Source organism: Piliocolobus tephrosceles, chromosome 6, assembly GCF_002776525.5.
Source record: "Piliocolobus tephrosceles isolate RC106 chromosome 6, ASM277652v3, whole genome shotgun sequence".
Lineage (NCBI taxonomy): Eukaryota > Metazoa > Chordata > Mammalia > Primates > Cercopithecidae > Piliocolobus > Piliocolobus tephrosceles.
In genome coordinates, this window is record NC_045439.1 from 2,390,778 (window position 1) to 2,398,986 (window position 8,209).

At 50.1% G+C, this 8,209-nt stretch overlaps 1 pseudogene; it reads right to left on the reverse strand.

The window, feature by feature from the left end:
* Positions 1-1,132: 1,132 nt before the first annotated feature.
* Positions 1,133-7,449, reverse strand: LOC111538165 (annotated as a pseudogene).
* Positions 7,450-8,209: the final 760 nt, after the last annotated feature.

Genomic DNA, 8,209 nt, shown 5'->3' on the forward strand with positions numbered 1-8,209 from the left:
TTCCAAGACTCCCATGCAGCCAGGGGTGGCCAGGTGTCAAGGTGCTCCAGCAGCCACCCAGGTTGTGAGGACAAGGCCGTCCTTGGCACTGTGGGGTGAAACGCCTGCGTGTGTGCAGCCTGGCACCAACTCCTGAGGTGCTGGCACCATCCCTGCTGTGGTGATGGGGCTGCGACCCTGTTCTACCCCATTCATGAACCTCATGCAGTGTGGGGCTTGGCTTGGAATCCTGCTGGACTTGCAGAGGAATTGGCCCAGTGGTTCCAGTTACTCCACACCCACTTGCACTCAGGACTGCACCAACTCCTCCAGATGCGCTTGTTGCCTGTTTGCCTAACCTGGGGCAGGGCTCCCTCCTGCATGTCTGCGCTCTGCTTCCCACAATCGCCGGAATGCCCTCTGGGAGGACTGCCCTGCCTGCCCCAGGCCTCCTTTCCAGAGGGCCTCCTTCTGCATCCCCGTTTCCCTTGGGCTCTGTTCTCATCTCTTCCCCATTAGAGGACTGCTCAGCTGGTGAGCCTTCTCTCTTGAGAATGCGGCCTGCCTCCAGGGCAGGGCTTAGGTCTTCCTTCATTGCTCTCATTCCACCTATACTCAGCTGCATCCATTACTGGTATATGTGGTCTGTGTTAACACACATCAAAGCTATTTCAGAAATATACAACTTACAGCAAAAAGACAGAAACTTCCATTAAAATTAAAATGAAAAGTCTAGTTTTGTCAATACCTTTGACCCATCAACTATCCAACATATTAAAAGGCACTTCAAATGTGTTACACTCTCAAAAGGAAAATAAATATGGCAATCAACTCAACCAAAAAAAAAAAAAAAAGGAAGAAGAAAAAGAGAAACAATAAAGGCAGTGCTATTCATCTGTACCCAAAATTGTTCCTTTAAAATTTATTACTTTTTATTTTTTTTTTTGAGATAGGGTCTTGAAGTCATCCAGGCTGGAATGCGGTGGCAGGATCACAGGTCACTGTAGCTTCAATCTCCTGGGCTCAAGTGATCCTCCCTCCTCAGCCTCCCCAGTAGCTGGGACCACAAGAGCTTATCTCCACGTCTGGCTAATTTAAAAATTTTTTTTGTAGAGACGGCGGTCTCACCATGTTACTCGCCCAGGCTGGTCTTGAACTCCTGGACTAAGCAATCCTCTTGCCTTGGCCTCCCAAAGTGCTGGCATTACAGGTGTGAGCCACTATGCCTGGCCCCAAAACTGCTGTGCTTCTGAGGGACCCCCGTGCTGCAGCCCCCATCCAAGTCACAGCAGCAGTGCCTACCTGGGGGACAAAGCGCTGTGGCAGAGGGGCCAGAAGTCTGGTCTGACCCTCTTCACTCTTGCTTGAGGTCAGAAAAGAGCATGGTGCTTGTTTTCCTCTGTTATCCTGGCCTTGACACAGGATAACATGACTACTTTGTCAGCAAAGTTCCAGTGTTTTGGTGAAATTAATGAAATATACAGGTGGAGTATGGCAAATTCAAACATCTGAAATCTAAACTACTCCACAATCCGAACCTGAGTGCTGATGTAATGCTAAAAGGGAATGCTCGCACGTGCACTTCGGAGTTCAGATTTTCAACTGTGGGATGCTTAACCAGTAGGTATAATATAAATATTCCAAAATCTGAAAAAACCCTAAACCCAAAACACGGGCGGGTGGTCCCAAGCATTTCAGATAAGGCATTCCTGAACCAGGAAATGCAAGCCAGCAAAATGTACCCTATGTACTTAGTGGTGTCAGTACAAAAGGACACACAGCATCGCCATTCTGGGGAGCAGCAACACCCACCCACGGCGACAGGCTGAGGACATGTCCGAGCAGCATGGGACAAGCTTGCTGGAGCCCTCTAGAGCCCAAAGAATGGAGGTAGCAGAGGAGTGGCCAATGGATTAGGGTGGAGAGCACGAGAACCACATGGCCCAGAAACAGCCAAGCTGTGTGCTAACGAGCAGCAGAGGCCAGCCTATAGCCGGGGAGTGACTGGCAGGGCAGAACTTGCAAGTGCACAGGTGCATTTGGGAAGGGGTGGAGTGGAGGGTGGTCGCAGGTTGGAAATGGTCTCTGAGGCACCATCTACCCAGGGACTTCTGGTGCCACATTAATGAACATGACTACATATGCTCCTACTTCCCAGCTGACTTCCATGCAAAACATAACTGCTTTGAGAATGTGCTCACGCCTACCCACGCCTGCTGGCAGCTCCCTCCTGAGAGGAGGGTGAGGCGAGTCAGAGCAGGCCTTGCTCTGGAAGGAGCCAGCACAGGCAGTCTCATGCCAGGCTCTCTGGCATCGCCAGGCTCTGGCTGTCTGGTGCAGCACTAGTCTGCTTTGGTCTGGCAGCAGCACAACCCTGCCCAAAGCTTGCTAGGTCACTCCCTAATGAAGTACTGGGGAATGAACGCCTCTTCACAGAAGTGCAGTGTCTCAGTGTCTGAGACATAACATGTTGGGCTGGTGACAAGAGTGAGCCTGCCCAGGAGTTGGCGGCCCAGCCGCTGCCCCCGCGCCTGAGTCGGAGATGAGCCAGGCCCCTGGCGCCTGCCTCTGCACGTGCCACTCCTCTCTCTCCCACTGAGCAGACGCGGTGCGCTGCCTCCTCTACACGCCTCCCCTGCACCCAGGCCCGGCTCCCTTTGGCCAGGGCCCTGGTCTTCCTGAATGCAGCATCAGCCCGTCCTAGTATCACACCAGTGCCCCTTGCCTCCCTGTGCGATGAGCTGGTCGAGGCCAAGAGGTTTTACCTTGCTTATTTTTGTATCTCCAAGGGTCAGCACAGAGGAGCTTCTCCTATCTTAACCCTCAAAATATGGCTGCAATGAATGAACACATGAACAAATGACTGATGAGAAGTCTTCTTGTTTTGTTCTAGAACAAACTGGGGCAGCTTAACTTGGAGAAGCAAGAATTTAGGGAGGAGGCAGGGTGTGGTGGTGGGCGCCTGTAATCCCAGATACTTGGGAGGCTGAGGCAGGAGAATCGCTTGCGCCCTGGAGGCGGAGCTTGCAGTGAGCTGAGATTGCAGGAGAATCGCTTGAACCTGGGAGGCAGAGGTTGCAGTGAGCCAAGATCGCGCAACAGCACTCCAGCCTGGGCAACAGAGTGAGACTCTAAAAAAAAAAAAAAAAAAAAAAGAATTCAGGGAGGGAACACACTTTTAATCTTCAAATACTTGAGTCTTTTTTTTTTTCTGAGACAGAGTCTCACTCTGTTGCGCAGGCTAGAGTGCAGTGATGTGGTCTCAGCACGTGCCACCACACCCGGCTAATTTTTGTATTTTTAGTAGTGACGGGGTTTCACTATGTTGGCCAAGCTGGTCTCGAACTCCTGACCTCGTGATCTGCCCACCTCGGCCTCCCAAAGTGCTGGGATTACAGACGTGAGCCACTGTGCCTGGCCTTGTTTTTGTTTTTGAGACGGAGTCTTGCTCTGTCGTCCAGGCTAGAGTCCAGTGGCGAGGTCTCAGCTCACTCCAACCTCTACCTCCCAGGTTCAAGTGATTCTCCTGCCTCAGCCTCTCAAGTAGCTGGAATTACAGGCACTGTCACTATGCCTGGCTAATTATTATTATTATTATTTTTGTATTTTTAGCAGAGACAGGGTTTCACCAGGTTGGCTAGGCTGGTCTCGAATTCCTGACCTCAAGTGATCCTCCTGCCTCAGCCTCCCAAAGTGCTGGGATTACAGGTATGAGCCGCTGTGCCTGGCCACTGAGTCTTGAATAGTTAAAGCTCCCAAGAGCAGGCGACTGCCAGGGTGGTTGGTGAGGAGGCCCATGTGCATGTGGAGCAGCAGAAGCAGCCGAACTCTCCCCACAGGTCCTGGGGGCGGACTGTGAGTGTCCCGGCTCTGCAGGTGCTTGCAGATGCAGGAGAGGCACAGGATGAGCCATTGGAGACTTCACTCCTGCTTGAGAGATGGGTTCTAGAATGCTGCTTTAAAATAACTCTTAGAGGTGGGTTAAGTGGGTGGAATGTAGATAGATCAGGAAATTGCAGAAGGCACTGGCTGGGGGAAAGAGCCCCCTCAGAGATGAGGATGAGTTGAGTTTTTTCTCTGTTCAGTGACCGTGCCCCCTGCCACCGCTCCAGTGAAGCCCCCTGTTTGTCAACCCACTTGGTCAGAAGACATTTCACCACAGCCAGAAACCAGGTATGAATGAATACCCAGGGAGCTGGAAACGCAAATAAGAACCTCAGAACTTACAGGCAATCAGCCCCATCACTCTAACAACTACAAAAAACCAAAATAAATCAACAAAGCTTACTGAACCAAAGCCGATGGCAACAAAGAACGCCTGCAGTGGCCCCCAGTTTCCCCTGGCTCCAACCTCAGGACCAGCTTTCCTTCTTCTGAGAGAGACCCGTTCAGGCCCTTTAATGACCTGGACTCCACTCAGAGGGTCTCGCCTCGGCCTGGTGCTAGGACTGCTGATGCCTACACGACTGCCCCCCTCCCCACTAAACCCCAGCTCACATGCTGCCACCAAGCGGCAGGCTGCTATTCTTTCCCAGGGCTGAAATCCAAACACTGCCTGGGCTGTGTGACTCTCTAGTGCAGATGCAGATTAGGGTGGTAAGCCAAAGGGTTTAACTCCCAGTTCCACAGCCGATGGTAAATGTCATCTACTTCATGTCCATAGCACCCACCACCACAATGTGCATGGTCTGTCCCTGACCCAAGCTGAATGATGGACATCACCTGTGTAAGCATTTTGGTGAAGCGAAAAGCTCACTGGGTGCCAGTCCCATCCCTTCCATCCTCTGGGCCTCAGTCTTCTCTGTCAAACAGGCAAGACTCAAAGGGCTCCTGGAGACCAAACAGGCCAGGCTATAAACCAAAACATGACCCCAGAGCAGACACCTATCTCATCCTTGGGCCATCCGCGGCAGGGGCAGCTCGGGGGACCTAAGTGACACTTTTGACTACAAGCCACTGAAAATGTCCTGCACTTGGCTATGTGTCTCCTGCTTGCTTCCTATCATTTTTTTTTTTAACACTAATTTTGAACTAACAGTGCCTTCGCCAAGCACTATTCTAGGTACTTGGAATAGAAAAAGGAAAAGGACGAAGATCGCTGCCCCCTGGGGCTCACATTCTAGTAAGTGTGGGGAGAGTAGACACAAAGGGCAACACAACTGTGTAACTGATGCTGATGCTGGTGTGACAGGAAGATGGTGAAAGGAGAAAGACCAGAGTCCAGAACTCTCCATCTTAGAAATGGGAAAAATTTCCTTACCAAGTCTCTACTTGATAGGCAGTGTCCTCTCCTGAGGGCCAGGGAGCACGCCGTTCAAGGACTTTACCGTACTGGCTAAGCCAGGAGAGGGAGGAAGAGAAGAGGGTTAGTGTGTGGTGTTCGATTTTTTTTTTTTGAGACAGGGTCTGGCTCTGCCACCTAGGCTTGAGTGCAGTGGTGCCATCTTGGCTCACTGCAACCTCCACCTCCTGGGTTCAAGCTCTTCTCCTGCCTTAGCCTCCCGAGTAGCTGGGACTCCAGGTGCATGCCACCACGCCCAGCTAATTTTTGTATTTTTAGTAGAGATGGGGTTTTGCCATGTTGGCCAGGCTGGTCTCAAACTACTGACCTCAAGTGATCCACCCACCTCAGCCTCCCAAAATGCTGGGATTACAGGCGCGAGCCACTGTGCCCAGCCTTTAATGGAACTCTCCAAGGAACCATCCAAAAACAGTTATTGGGGCTGGGTGAGGTGGCTCACACCTGTAATCCCAGTACTTTGGGAGGCTGAGGTAGGAGGATTGCTTGATCCCAGGAATTCAAACCATCCTAGGCAACAGAGCAAGACCCTATCTGTACAAAAAATAAAATTAGCTGGGCGTAGCTGTCTGTATGAAAAATAAAATTAGCTGGGCAGAAGCCTGTGGTCCCAGCTACTCAGGAGGTTGCGGCAGGAGAATCACTTGAGCCCACGAGGTTGAGGCTGCACTGAGCTGTGACTGCGTCACTGTACTTCAGTCTGGGTGACGGAGTGAAACCCTATCTCAAAAACAAAAACAAAACAAACCCAAGACAAACAAGACCTTATCTGTACGAAAAATAAAATTAGCTAGGCATAGTGGCACAAACCTGTGGTCCCAGCTACTCAGGAGATTGAGGTGGGAGGATCACTTGAGCCCAGAAGGTCGAGGCTGCACTGAGCTGGGATTGCGCCACTGTACTTCAGTCTAGGTGACAAAACGAAACGCTGTCTCAAAAACAAAACAAAACAAAACAAACCCAAGACAAACAAAACAAACAAAAATAGCTGTTGTACTGTTTTCTTTCTCTTCGACTGACAAGGACACTGAGTTCCTTCTACTCGTCATGGGGGCGTCACCCCAGGACTCCCTGTGCACTGTTAGAACACCTCTAAGGCACCATCTTCACTTTACTCCCTTGAAGAGCAACAATTTCTCCCACCTAAAGGGCCCCTGAGCTGCGTGGCAAATCAGCAATGAAAGAAACAAAAAACCCACAACAGAAATGTAAGGTTTGAACTCCACAAGCTCTTTCTCATTTTGATGCCCCTCTGAGACAGACTGGAAGGGACAGTGCATGGGAAACACCCCTCTTCTGCCCCTGCTCTGCTTGGTTGCCGCACCCATGGAAGGGGCAACTGCTCTGTAGACCTGAAGGTCAGCACAAAGGTTGCTTACTGGGTAGGGGCTGCCTGGCGCGGCTTCCACAGTAACCGTAATTTATTCACAGGCACATGTATGGAGGTTTTTCTCCTAAATATCATTATTCTAAGTATCATTATGGGCGCAGTGACTCATGCCTGTAATCCCAGCACTTTGGGAGGCTGAGGTGGGCGGACCACCTGAGGTCGGGAGTTCGAGACCAGCCTGACCACAATGAAGAAACCCCGTCTCTACTAAAAATACAAAATTAGCCAGGCGTGGCGGCGCATGCCTGTACTCCCAGCTATTTGGGAGCCTGAGGCAGGAGAATCGCCTGAACCCCCAAGGCGGAGGTTGCGGTGAGCCGAGACTGCACCACTGCACTCCAGCCTGGGCAACAAGAGCAAAACTCCATCTCGAAAAAAAAAAATCGTTTTTGTCTAGGCTTTTGGAGAAGCATATGCTGTGAAAATGATCGCAGTCGGCCTCCTAAAAGCCAGTCATGTTTCCAACAGTTTTCTGCATGGGCCTTCACTTTCAGAAATGCAAAGGTGGCCTGAGAGCCAGGCACCTCACTTACTTGTAGGAATGTGGTTTTGGTTCCTCTAATGAGATTGATCTAGAAGAGAGGGAAGTCGGCACTCACCGAATAGGAACCCCTTTGTCAGGATTAGGACAATGCTCTGCTTGGCAGGTAAATAAAACCAGTAGCACAGCCCCACTACGTGCCTCACCTCACTTCTGAGAGATTTCTGGGTAGTCGATGAGGAAAAAATGCAGTCTCTCATGATTTTCAATGGTCGCAGAATATCCCTTTTCAAAATTCATCGTATGCATAATAAAAATGTCACATTCTGAGAATGGAGAATCTACAGAAAGGAACTGGAACCTTAGTAATGAATGAGTTTTCACATTTTAACCTTGGTAAATGGAATACTACCCATGTTGCCATTAAAATCAAGCCAAGATTAAATAGTAACACAGCCTTATAAATATAACCCACTTGGATAACTTTCTGTGGATGAATATTAGTCTCAGACACACATTCCTTATTTGACCAAGTAATGCATTGAAATGCAGCCACAGCTTATAACAAGTGAGCCCCTCAAGAAAATATGAGCCTAGAGTGGTCACTGCATCGGGGCATTCAGGAAACTCATTTCTCTTACAGGAATTTAACTTCTAGTACTCAATTTGTCCTTGAGAATGCAAAAATGGGAAGCAATTCAAAATCAGTCCCAGGCACAAAGACAAGGAAGAGGAAGTCCACTGTGGCCCAGCCTCTGCTTGGCAGGGCTCTGCTCTACCTCTGCAGAAACGATGCACAGGAACCTGCTGTGATGAGTGTTTCTGGGGTAGGAATCTTTTGTTTGTTTGTTTTTGAGATGAAGTGTCGCTCTGTCGCCTAGGTTTGAGTGTAATGGCACGATCTCGGCTCACTGCAACCTTCGCCTCCTGGGTTCAAGCGATTCTCCTGTCCCTGCCTCCTGAGTAGCTGGGATTACAGGCGTGCGCCACAGGCCTGGCTAATTTTTAAAAATATTTTTGTAGAGACGGGGTTTCACCATGTTGGCCAGGCTGGTCTCAA